Here is a 14,128-nt window from a genome sequence, read left to right as displayed (position 1 = left end):
TCGTGCCTTTTCTTGGGCTTTTTTCCTTTTGTTTATTTTGTCTTATTCCAATGTGTTTGGTTTTGTTTTATATTATATCATTATTTTATTTTTATCCTTCAAGAAACCATTTGTTTTATAGTGAGAGACAGAAAGGAGACAGTCTTAGATGTGAGGGGAGGGGAGGTAAGGGGAACAGAGGGGAGGAAGAACTTGGAGTAGAAAAAGAAGAAACCACAATCAGGGTAGTGTGTGTGTGTGTGTGTGTGTGTGTGTGTGTGTGTGTGTGTGTGTTTTCAATAAAATAAAAATAAGATAAATAAGGGGAACTTTTTCTTTGTCCAGCCATCTCCCTGGAGTTCTTTCTTCATGCCCATGAGGACAGATACCACAATTCCAGCCCATATGGAAACACAGAAGACAGAGTAAGGTTCCAATGCATAAACTGAGTTAATTCACTTAGGGAAAAACATTTTCCCCTCAATTTATCCAGAAGTAGAAATAGTACTCCCATAGTGAAGAGATGTCTAGTTAATGACTTCACACATATCCCTACCCTTTTTTATAGTTATATCTCTTAGTGGTCGTATCTGCTGACTGGGTTGGAAGAGGTGTGTAATGCCCCTTGTAGTAAAACCATTAAACCATCCAGGAGCACAGCTTACTGGAAACACCGCAAAGTCAGTTATCACCTAATTGGAGAGATTTCACTGCAATTCATATCCAAAGCTCTAGAGCAAAAAAAGCAAACAAAACATCAGGGCACCAAAGGGAGACTGGACAAAATAGCTTCAACCAAATTTAGCTTTTCTCTTCCACAGCCTCAAGATCAAACTGGACACAGAGACGTAAGTCCAATATCCATAAAATACTGAGTCACAATTCCCAAATGTCCAAGGCATGAAGACTCAGCCTGACCTGACACCAGGCTACAGAAAAGGACACAACCCAAATTTTCAACAGCTGCATTCTGGAATTTGTTATTTTACATCAAATAAAACTGACTTTTGTGCAAATAAATAAGTATAATAGGATGTGCTTCATTGTTTTATTTAAGTAATGGGTATGTTATGTGCCTGGGCTTGAGTAAAAGGGGGTTTTGTTTTGTTTTTATGAATTATTTTATTCATTTACATTTCAAATGATATCCTCCTTCCAAGTTACCCCTCCACAGCCCCCATCCCATTTCCCCTTTCCCTCCTCCCCTTTATCTCTATGAGGGTGTTCATCCATCCACTCACCCACCTCTGCCTCATTGCTCTAGCATCTTCCCAAGCTGAGGCATCAAGCCTCCACAGGACCAATGCCCCCCCCCCCAAACATTGATGTTAGATAGGCCATCCTCTGCTACATATGTATCTGGGCCATAGCTCACTCCAAATATACTCTTTGGATGGTGGTTTAATCCCTGGGAGCTCTGGGTGGTCCAGTTAACTGATATTTTTCTTCCTATGGGGTTACAATCAGCTCCTTCAGTCCTTCCCCTAGCTCTTCCATTGGGGTCCCTGGGCTCAGTTCAATGGTTGGCTGTGAGTATCTACATCTGTATTGGTCAGGTGCTGGTAAACCTCTCAGGGAACAGCCATACCCAGCTCCTGTTGGCAAATGATTCTTGGTGTCACTAATAGTGTGGGGGTTTGTTGTCTGCAGATGTGATGAATCCCTAGGTGGGGTGGTTGGCCTTTCCTTCAGTCTAGGATGGAGAAGGACACTACATACTCATCAAAGTAAAAATCCACCAAGATGAACTCTCAATTCTAAACATCTATGTCCCAAATGCAAGGGCACTCACATTTATAAAAGAAACTTTAATAAAGCTCAAAGCATACATTGAACCTCACACAATAATAGTGGGAGACTTCAATACCCCACTCTCACCAACGGACAAATCATGGAAACAGAAACTAAATTGAGACACAGTGAAACTAACAGAAGTTATGAACCAAATGGATTCAACGGATATCTACAGAACATTTCACCCAAAAACAAAATAATATACCTTCTTCTCAGCACCTCATGGTACCTTCTCCAAAACTGACCACATCATTGGTCACAAAACAAGCCTCAACAGATGCAAGAACAATGAATTAATCCCACGTATTCTATTGGACCACTATGGACTAAGGCCAGTCTTCAATAACAACAAAAACAACACAGAAAGCCCATATAGACATGGAAGCTGAACAACAGTAACTTGGCCAGGGGAGAAATAAAGAAATTAAAGAGTTTTTAGAATTTAGTGAAAATGAAAGCACAACATACCCAAACTTATGGGACACAATGAAAGCAGCGCTAAGAGGAAAACTCATAGCTCTGAGTGCCTCCATAAAGAAATTGGAGAGAGCATACACTAGCAGCTTAACAGCACATCTGGAAGCTCTAGAACAAAAAGAAGTAAATACACCCAAGAGGAGTAGATAGCCAGAAATAATCAAACTCAGGGCCGGAATCAACCAAGTAGAAACAAAGAGAACTATACAAAGAATCAACAAAACCAGGAGCTGGTTCTTTGAGAAAATCAACAAGATAGGTAAACCCTTAGCCAAACTAACTAGAGGACACAGAGACAGTATCCAAATTAATAAAATCAGAAATGAAAAGGGAGATATAACAACAGAAACTGAGGAAATTCAAATAAAAGGGTTTTAAACCCTGCATCTTTATATAAACTGATTCATATCTGTGTGTTCTCATGTACGTACTCCCATACATAGTGGAGACAGAAGACACAGAACCATGGAGGTCATTAATCCTGAACCTCCTCTTGGGTATGTTTTGATTTCACCTTGGGTCTGAGCCTGCAGGATGTTGTAAGCTATGACTCATTTTACTCTTTCAACATCTGTTCTTGGTGCCTCTTACTTCTTGTATTTTCTCCCACAGGTTTATCCTGGGCAACTTGCTGGGTCCATGAGCATCCTGTGCTATACACTTGCCTAAGCTCAGAAAGTAATGGGGAAGGTCTCTGGGCAGCAGCCTTCCAAAGGATGCCATTGAGATAGACATTTAAAAGCCTGTGACTTCTTCTTCCCAGTGACTGATTCTGGAATTGATTTTATAAGCTTCGATGAGCTCCAAAACCATTGCTCACAAGGCTGGCAAGATACCAAGTGACTTCTGGGTTCCCCATCCTACTGTGACCCCTCCACAGTTTGATCACTATGGTACCTTCCCAAGTAAACTGTCTGCACACAGGTCTCAACTAAGTTTCATCTTCTTGATTTTTTTTTGACCCACCTACATTCCCCTTGGTCAGTGCGTGGATCTCAGTCAGCAATTAACTGGGGTCAGAGCCACAGACTCATTTGGGTTCTTTTATCAGTGCTAGAGCTGTGACCAGGGTCAAGAACTTAACAGCAAGCTCTTCAGAGTCAGGGCAGCTCACAAATCGAGGCTAATGAAAATGAAGCTACATTAGCCTCTTGACTATGGAAAGGGTGCCAGGAAATCCACAGTAGGAAATAAGTCACTTGTGGTTGGAGAAAGGCACCGACAAGTATAAGAAGTTGGAAGGCTAAAATACATCTTCTTATGACATTGATTCAGTACTCAAAATATGGCTCTAAACTCGTGGCTTTAAGGATAGATTACAGAGAGACAGACAGACAAGGAACTAGAACTAGAGAGACATATAAACACACATGTACACACATATGTGCAACATATGCATACATGAACATTAGCATACACATATACTGGTTATGTTCATTGGGAACACTTAGAAACAATGATACATGTATGGCAATGTACATAGCAAGTGCCAAGTTATAAAGACTACTCTGTAATAAAGAAGCAAAGTTTTCCTGAGGATAAATGCCTGGCTTCAGAAATGCAGCATTTTGTCCTGTTAAAGAGAAATGAAGCCCTCAAAAACTACAGGAGATGTTAGGGACAGCCCTGCTTAACGCTGAAGGCCTAAAATCAGCTATAAGCCTAAAATCAACAATAGGCCTGGCTTACTTGCCTGCTCAAAGTCTTAGGTCTCCATGGAAAAACACTGAAACAGAGGGCTATACTTGGCTTGGATAATCATGTTGCTGTTAACTTTTGAACCTTGTGTCTCAAGCAGATAAGTTGCCTTCACACAAAGATCTCTCCCAACAAGCCCAGCTACTCGGTACCCCAGATGGGATGAAATCGTATACCTCACACAGCTGCTTCTACTGGACCTGTTCCTCCTGACCTATCCTCAGATGGGCTCCATAAACCCTGGACAGCAGGACACAGCCAACTCTCCTATATCCCCCATACCCATTCTTCTAGGTTCCCCCTAGAGACACGTCGTCGTTGCCCCCAATGTCAGCAGGAAGTAGCCAGATATCACGACGACGACGACGACCCTATTCCTGTTTCACCTCTCTCTTTTCTTTTTAAGTTAACCAAAACGGGGGAAACTGTACCTTCCCCCCACCATGAGCAAGCCTGGAGAGACCTTGTTTACCACAACAAGGTCAAGTGACAGGATCTAGGTGGAGTTACCCACCTTGGCTGCCCAGAACACAGAAGCAGAACTGCCCCTGGGCTTGCCTTGAGACATCTCTGGCCATGTCCTGGAACGGACTATGGATTATCCCACCCATCTGAAACCAGGAGGGGTTGTGGGTTGGGTCTTCCCCTTTAAATTGAGAGCTGAACATTAAAGCTTGGGGCCTTGATCAGAGAACTTTGTCTTGGCCTCATCTCTTCTCGCCCTCCTTCCCCTTTCATTCCCAGCCCCCCTTTCAGGTGAACCCAGTTGACTTGTGGCCGCGGGCGGCTACAAGGAGATATATGAAAACATGGATGAGCCAAAGAGAAAAGGCTCCTACTGGCCATTCTGGGACAATACATTCACCAAAATAATTGGTTTGAAAGTACAAAATAATTTATTTTAGCCCAGTGAGTAAGATCAGAGAAGGAGAGGTCCCTAACTCACATGATGCTAGCCAATATAGAGAGATAAGGAATGGCAGTTATTAAAGTCACCCTTTGGTAATCCATGAGAATGATTATTAATTCAGCCAAGAATCATCAATGAATGTTCAAACCAGTGGATGAACATTCAGTTGAGTATTGACATGAAAAAATGTCTCTCCATGATATAATTAATGATAAGTAAAGAAATAAGAGATCTAATTCATGTACATTGTTAATAAGAGAAGAGAGCTATGGATATTTTTTAACTATGTAACAGAAGTTGACACAGCCAGTGGTGGGACTAATGAGCCTGCAAACCTCCGATGGAGTCCATCAAGAACACAACATGACTTCAGTCATTCTGCAGCCAGACCTGGGGAACCAGATCCCACCATGATAAACATAAGGCGAGTCAAACTGAGTCTACTGAGTAAAACCAGTCGACGAAGGAGACTATGGAGATATGGCTCCTGGGTCCATCAGACATGTTACTGGAACAATGCAAATTTTTAATGGGCTGTTTTGATCAGATCATGATGCTGGATCCACAGCCATGTTATGATTATGATCTTTATACAATTGTTCTAAAGAGATTTGTATTTCACAAAATATACACTTAGGTATGAAGATTTAATTAAGAAGGTATCTAGTCTACAAGCTAATCTCGAGTGTTTTTTTTTTTTTTAAAGAAAAAACAGGGGTGGCACAGGGGTGGGGGCTGGGCAGCCAGGCATCTGATATTGCAACACTCAGTAAGTTTGCTTACTGAGTCATTGCTTTTGTGTGACACTCATCTCATTTTGTTTTTAATCAGTATTCCACTCAGGACATGGAGAGCTTCCTACCAGCAATGGAGCCTGCCCAACTCCAAGCAGCGGCAAACCCCTCTCCTGACCTACTACCAAGAACTGATAGGGACAGATCACCCATGATCTAATACCCAGGAAAAGACTTAGCCATTCCTTCAAGGCTTTGAGTGGGAACATTCATGACATAGCAAAGTAATGGTATCTAGCAGATATCACATCACCCCTGAGACGCTTTCAGAATTAGAGAAGCCAGTTGTGTATAGCTCAGCACTGCTGTGAGCTGACTACCCTATGGACAAGACTGGGGCCTCTGTCCTCACTTCGTCCCTTCATTGACAAACAAAGAAAGGCCTTTAATGGCCCCCAGGAAATCGAGAGAACCAGAATGACTCCCAGGAGGAATAATGAGTGGATATCAGGTAGCTGGCCTTCTTTCCATTACAAAAAGTGACAAAACACGCCACATGTGACCAATAGAACATCCCTAGGGAAGATCTGCCAAGTTTTAAAACATTTGTCAATTCTAGTGTGTTGGTTAATTTACGTTAAATTGACATAAACTAGGGGTATCTGAGAAAGAGGGATCTTAACTGAGGAATTGCCTCTGTCAAATTGGCCTGTGGGCAAGTCTCTAGGGCCATTTTCTTGATTAATTATTGAAGTGAGAGGGCCCAGATCACTGGGAATGGTGCCACCCTTAGGCAGGAGGTCATGGGTTCTGTTAGAGAGAGAAAAAACAAAACAAAACAAAACAAAACAAAACAAAAACAAAACAAAACACAAAGCTAGCTGAGCAAAGGCAGGAGACCAAGCCATTAAACAGTGTTCTTCCTTGGTCTCTGCTTCAATTCCTGCTCAGTTCCTGCCTCCAGGTTTCTGCCTTGAATTTCTGCCCTGGCTTTCCTTAATGATGGACTGTAAGCTGCAAGTATAATAGGAAGTAAGCCCTTTCTGCACCATGTTACTTTTGGTCAGTGTTCTATCACAGCAGGAGAGAAGCCAACTAAAATATCTGGACACTACAGATGTGTAGAGGTTGCCAACAAAAGATAGAGCAAAGCCAGAAGAAAGTCTTTCTGTTGTTTTTAAACTCATAAAAGTGTCTGCTAGAAGTGAATTTTTATAATGGTGTCATTGGACCGTCTCTAGAGACACTCCTCCCTGTGCAGTGTTTTGGAGTACCGGGACCAGAATGCAGATGAGGAGGTCCCTTGCCAAGCTGACCACGTAGAGACATCTTTAATACAACAGTCGTGTGTGTGTGTGTGTGTGTGTGTGTGTGTGTGTGTGTGTGTGCGCACACACACACATGCATTTTATTCTTTATTATTGTCTATACAGTTGACAATGTTAAGTGCTTTTTTAACATGTCTAGATTTTCTAGATGTTCTGAGATGAATGCCATACATATTATACAAGAAGAAATAGTAAAAGAAACCATATACATGTGCGTATGCATGTGCATGCGTGCGTGCGTGCTTGTGTGTGTGTGTGTGTGTGTGTGTGTGTGTGTGTTCCTTTTTATTAAAATTTCTATGAAATGTCATTTTTCAAGAAGGAAATAGCCAATCTTCTCCTGGCTTATTTTATCTGTGCTCTGGCTCCCAGGAGAAGGCACGACAGAGCAATAAGCACTCATGAACCCCTGCCCCATTTTTTTCTTACTTCACTGCATATATAGTGTTTATAAAGGGCACAGAAATCCCTATTAAAAGCAGCTGGTCACTTTGCATACTAAAGAGGCTACCAGTGCACAACAAAACCAGTAAATTGCTACATCTTATACATGTGGCATTAGCATTCTAAGGAAAGACTTATTTCTGAACATTTTGAACATTTCAGCCCACTGTGGTGGTCAGAACAGAAGGATTCTAGCTCGGGATGCCCATAGTTTATGACATTTTCGATTTATTACTATTGTTACACATGTGGATTTTACTGCCAACTGCCATGTACGCACTGTGCCGACTGAGTCCTTGCTGGATGGAGAGGCAGTAAAATGTCACTTTGGTAGCATTTTTTTTTTTTTTTGCTAGAGTCCATATGAAATACTGTCTTTGAGAAATGAGGTTATGAAACAGTGCCCAGGATCTGAGTGGTCCTCTCCTGCTCATTCAGCTGATGGGAGGAGGTGAGGGACAGCATGGCAAAAAGCAAAGTGCTGCTGAGCTTATCCTTGGCCCCTCGGAGGATGTTGGCTCCCTGGATGTTCGGCACATTTTGCTTTGCCATGTTTGTAAGTAAATATAGTGGACAAATAGGTTCACGCCTCTTTAAAGCAGTTGCCAGCAGATAAGAAAGCCGTTAGTGAAGCTAGCACATTTTATATAGTTCACGTGGAAATTCATAGCAATGCCTGTTTTCTACAAATGGTGCTTTGATGCAATATCGTTGAATCATTTCTGGGCATGCCATAGGCCCGTGCTTGTCCACTGATTTGAAAATAGAAAGAAAGCAGGAAGTGGGGGTTGGGGGGGGAGTGGCCACATTTGGCAGACACCTGACTTTGCAACCGTTGCTACACATGTGGTTTAACTCACCACCACTCTGTGCATAGGGGAAAGGTTCTTACATAAAATAACCCATCTTTCCAGACATTTAAACATGGTTAATATGTCTGAAAGTAGAAGCAGCAGAATGATCCCTTGTGTAAACAGATTTTTAAGCTTGGGAAATCCAGTGTATGGAAAAGAATTTGTTAGACTGCCTCTGAGAGCAGAGAGGGGCTATCAGTGCTTCTTAATGGTCTGAGGGAGATGGGAGCACAGTGACTATAAAGGATTTTGCTATGATGTGTCAGGCAAGTTTAGTCATCTGGATGTATTGTATTCATCCTGGACAAATGAGTCATCATTTTTACTATATGTAGACATTAAATATGTAGATAGTAAAGAGGAAGCTGGTATGTGACAAAAGTTGAGTTAGAAAGATAGCATATTTTGTATGCTTTATGTTCAAATTCTTAGGAAGGCCCTCTTCTAAAACGGGAATTTTGGAAAGGAAATTGCAACATCGTAGGCTAAGTAAGTGCACATATCACACATGACAGAGATAATGAGGAAATGGAGAACTGATGGTGATGTGCTCATTGGTGTGTGTGTGTGTGTGTGTGTGTGTGTGTGTGTGTGGTAAATCCAACAGTATTGCATATCCACTAGACAAACCTAAGTCCTAATTTGAAACATCTCATCTTTACAGATGTTTAGAGGTACACAAAGAACATTTAAAAGGGGGGAAATAGCATATTTTATAGATACCATACTGTCTATCAGAAAGTGATGAAACCCCCTGTCTGAAAAGTACTAATATTTGTGCTGGTTCTGGGAGGAACAGGGAGAGGTACACATGCCTTTAAACCAGCATGCTTTAGTAAAGCAATATTGACTATTGTTTCTCACAGCTGCATTTTGTATATATGTTACTAATATGTGTATACTAATGAGCGGGCAAGCTCAGATGCATGGCATTGAGTCTTTCTAGGTGCTGAAAGGGTTACTGGTATAGGATAAAAGTAAATTAGTAATTAAGACACTGGGTACCTTATGTATAATGTTCACAGAGGAAGCTGTTCTTATAAATGATGTAAAAAGTGAAATACTTCATGGCCCCTCGGAACATCACAGTTGCATAAGCTTGACCCTGGTGTTGACAAGAATAGGAAGGGTTTCAGATGAAATGTGACTATGTAGAGGACATTTGTCTATCTAGCCTTTGTCCAACCTGTGCAGTGTTTTCGGCAGTGCTATGTGCATACCAGGAAACTCAAGTCCTTGCTGGAAACATCTATGAGGCCACAGACCTTTGGATACTGTGATGTCATGCTGTCATTTACAAATCCCACCTCTTAGAACTGCAGCATCAAGTTTCATAAAATCAAAAACAGAATAAACAAAATGTGTAATGGTTTCACTAAGTCCATTAAAGACGTATTGTTGGACCCCAGGCCATGGTGGTGGCTGCTTATACCTTTAATCACAGCACTAAGGAAGGAGAGGCAGGCAGATCTCTTTGAGTTCAAGGCCAGCCTGGTCTAAAGAACCAGTCTGAGAACAATCACGCAATCACGGCTACACAGAGAAGCCCTGTCTTGAAAAAACCTAAATACATACATACATACATACATACATACATACATACATACATACATACATACATACAAAGTGTTTGGTTGGGCTACATTCATAACTATTCTTGACTACATGTGATCCTCAGCTGCACGTGCCTCATAGGCCTTCTAGATGTTTAAAAAACAGTTCACAAATGGAGTAGGAGAGGTGATCAGAGGTTGAGTTCTGGCTATCATTGCAGAAAACCTGAATTTAGCTCTCAGCACCATCATCCAGTGGCTCACAACAGCCTGTAACTCCAGCTTCAGGGAATCCAATAACCTCTGCATGATCCCACACTCAAGGACACAAACAAATACATGAATGAATGCATAATTAAAAATAAAAACATTTTAAAGTATAAAAACATATAAAAGTATATAAGTGGTTTTAAAAAAAAAATTGAGGGCTAACATAACATCCTCTAAGGATTTCTTCTCTTCTTTGTCATTTGGGAGGAATGGCCACATCTAAGGAGTTTTAAACTGGACCTCTTAGAAGCAGGGCTGAGTGTTCTGGGTGGTAGATGCTGACATCACTGTGTGGTCCTGTGCCTGTTAGGTTGGTTCAGGTTGTCTGGCCATTGCTCTATATTTGTATCTCACTTAGTGTTGCTCAGTATTAAAGGATGGATCCCTAATGCCCACAGGTGTTAGAAGCTACAAATCGTCTCTCTATAAATGCCCTGCTGGTTTCCAGAAAAAAACAAAAACAAAACAAAAAAAAACTGTCTTTTGTCCCTCCACCTCATAGAACTAGCATGGTCCTGAGGGAGCTGAAGTCACTTGTGTGGTCAGAGAAGTAAAGAGATGGCACTTCACTGGCATATCTCCATGTCTAGAAGACAGTTTTAAATTATAACCGTAGGTGTCTAGGAGGATTTTTTTTTTTTTTTTGGTAAGGCATTTGTGATTATCATACAAAAGTTCATTATTTCCTAACTGCTAAGTTTTATAAGTGTCCCAAGGTAAAAATGCATGGTAAGAAGTTAAACTTGTAAATATGTTGGAACCGACAGGATAGAGTTCTACTGTGCATAGCGTGATTACTGCACGTCTAGGCAGGAAGCATCAACATCCTCATTAAGCTGACAGTGGAGGGAAGAAGGAGGCTCACAGGGAGGGTTGCATGGGTATGTTTAGGCCCACGGGCTGATGGGTGCCGCTGACACATGTACATTTTCTAATTGCAACATAGTAATTTACTGCAACAGGAACATACTTCCCTGCTGATGGTTTAGTAGAATCCATCTAATCCTGACTCTCAGAAAAAATGTCTAGCTGGGCAGTGGTGGTGTAAAACCCAAATGAAAAGGACCTCACCAATCCGTGGAGAACTGCAGACGCACCCCAAATCACTCACGAGAAACACAACTTGATGCAAATTGCAAGAGGTTTACTGGCTAGCCAGGGCTGTCTTTCCTTCAAGCCCGTGCAGGGGCAGCGGAATTCAGCAGCAGAACAAAAGAAGTTTACAGTTTTTAAGGGGGCATCTACAAACCAGGTGGGGGTGGAGTTAGGGAAGAGGGAAGGCTGAGAGTGGAGTTAGGGAAGGGGGAAGGAGGGAGAACAGGTCACTAGGTCATGGATACATTTGATCTCAAATTCCTAAGATGCATGGTGTGTCACTTTATAATTGGCTATTTCGAAGTAGTTTCACACTATATATCATGAGCTCCAGTTCAAGGGGGTCAGGCTTATCTCAAACTTTTAGCATCCTGGCACCAACTGTCTCAGGGCTGTTAGTTCAAAGCCCGGCCAAGCTAATCTCGGGCCCATAGCATCCTGACACCATGAATCTTAAGATTTGTTTAGTTAGGGCCATCTGTTCAAATGGTCAGCTAATTTCCTGGGACTGAGGCAACACAGTGTTTGACTTACAGGTTTTTATGTCTTTGCTTTAAAAGTAGGGTTCAGGGGATCAACTTATGATTTTTCTATCTTTCAGTGGCGCATTCCTTTAATCCCAGCACTTGCACTTGGGAGGCAGAGGCAGGTGGATTTCTGAGTTCGAGGCCAGCCTGGTCTACAGAGTGAGTTCCAGGACAGCAGGACAGCCAGGACTACACAGAGAAACCCTGTCTCGAAAAACCAAAAAAAAAAAAAAAAAAAAAGAAAGAAAGAAAGAAGGAAAGAAAAATGTCTAATGTAGTCTGCTGCCTCCCTTTTCACATTAAATTGAGAAATATACATTTTAATTGAGACTCTGTCAAGGTTTTGATTTAGAGACCTGTTGCCATTTTTCTCATCTGTGAGGTTTTTGTCACCAAGGAAAGCAAGATTGTGATTTTTTTTTCCTACCAGGTAGGAGATGGTATATTCTTAATTTCAAAGTACTTGTGTAGCCTGGAGCTTTTTGATGAGTATTCACAGTGTGTGGGAAAGCATGACGTGTACCATACTCCTTCCATCCCTCCCCATCACTGTGCCCACAGACAGGAGTAGGAAATGCCTGGGACATGCCCAGGCAACTACTTACACCAGAATGACTTGGCCCTGCCCTTGTTTTCATTTCCTGTAATCCACATGCTAAAAAATAAAAGTTTGTTGACATTCTGCTATACTCATAGATCACTGTCTTGCTCAGCAGCCCTGCTGTAAATGGAACAAGTACAGAGATTTACAACTGGATAATATTCAGAGGGTGAGAAAACTTAGAACACTGAATCCTAAATGGAATGTCCTCATCAAATTCTTCCCAGGACTCAGGAAACTCTGTAGGAGAGAAGACAGAAAGGTTAAGAGTCAGTGGGCTGTGAAGGCAGCAAGAAAACAATCCTTACAGATACCACAGGACTGACAGACAAAAGAACTCACAGAGACTGGGGCAGCATGAACAAGACCTACATAGATCTAAGCCAGATGCGGTCCCTACACTGAGAGGAAGAGTGGACACAAGTTCTTATTCCTAACCCTGAAGCTATCTCCAAATGATATCCACTTAAAAAGGAAAAATTAGTTTTCTCCAACAGAGTCCCACTGGGTATAGAAACCATCCTTAAAAGCAGACCAGCTGTACATGGCCAATACAAAACAAACTCAATGGTATTTTTGGAAGATTTTTTTTTTTTCTGTATCGTGGTGCTTTGTCTGGACCTATAAGTCTTTTACTTACATATTATGGTTTCCAATTCTGTGTCTTTATGGTATTCTGTGAGTGTGAACCTGTTTTTCTTTTATTGAAAAATAGATTCTTCTCTCATACAATGTATCCTGTTGACAGTTTCCCCACCCTCATCACCTGGGGTTATAGCTTAGGGGTAGAGCATTTGACTGCAGTCTCCCCACCCTCTACTCCTCCCACTTCCTCCTCACTTCACCTCCAGATCCACTCCCTTTCTGTCTCTCGTTAGACAACAGGCTTATAAGAGATAACAGCAAAATATGACAAAATAAAATATAATAAGCAAAAGCAAAAATTATCATATTGAAGTTGGACACAGCAGTCCAATCGGAGAAAAAGTCCTAAGGGCTGGCAAAAGAGTCAGAGACCCGCTTGTTCTCATAGTCAGGAGTGCCATAAAAACACTAAGCCAATAGCTATAATACATACCCAGTGAACCTGGTGTAGACCCATGTAGGCCCTGGGCTTTGCTGCTTCAGTCTCTATGGGCTCATATTCTCCTTGCTTAGTTGATTCAGAGGGCTTTATTCTCTAGTGTCTTCCATTCTCTCTGACTCTTAATCTTTCTACCTCTGCTTCTATGAGATTACATAAGCTCTGAGGGGAAGGATTTGATGGACACCTCGAATTTTACACACACACTTTCTCTCTGCATGATGTCTGCCTGTGAGTTTCTAAATCTCTTACCATCTGCTGCTGGAGAAAACCTTTCTGATGATGAAGGATAAGGCACTGATCTATGCATATAGCAGAATATCATTGGGATTCATTTTATTGGTTTTTAAGACCAATAGTGTTTGTCTTTATCCTAGGTCTCTGGGCTACCTAGTTCTGGTTCTTGGTTACTCAAGCAGAGTTGGGTATGAGTTCCTTCTCATGGAGTGTGCCTTAAGTCAAACCAGACATTGGTTGGCTACTCCCACAATTTCTGTGCCTCCATTGCCCTAGCATATTTTTCAGGCAGGGCAGATTTATAGGCCAGAGGTTCTGTGGCCAGGGTGGTGTCAAGGTTTCTCTTTGTTAAGTACCTTTCTGCACCAGAGACTAGAAAAAAGGCATAAAGGCTTCATGTTGGTATCAGTTCAACTTCTCCATGGCCAATGAGTTACCCTTGTTACCCTTGTTAATGGGGCAGTGGGGCCCCACTGCCCCATTAACAAGGGTAACCACATATAATAAGCAAAATAATAATAAGCAAAACAAATGTAATAAGCA

The sequence above is a fragment of the Arvicanthis niloticus genome, chromosome 6 (genome assembly GCF_011762505.2).
Source record: "Arvicanthis niloticus isolate mArvNil1 chromosome 6, mArvNil1.pat.X, whole genome shotgun sequence".
NCBI lineage: Eukaryota > Metazoa > Chordata > Mammalia > Rodentia > Muridae > Arvicanthis > Arvicanthis niloticus.
Note: the sequence above shows the minus strand (reverse complement) of the source record.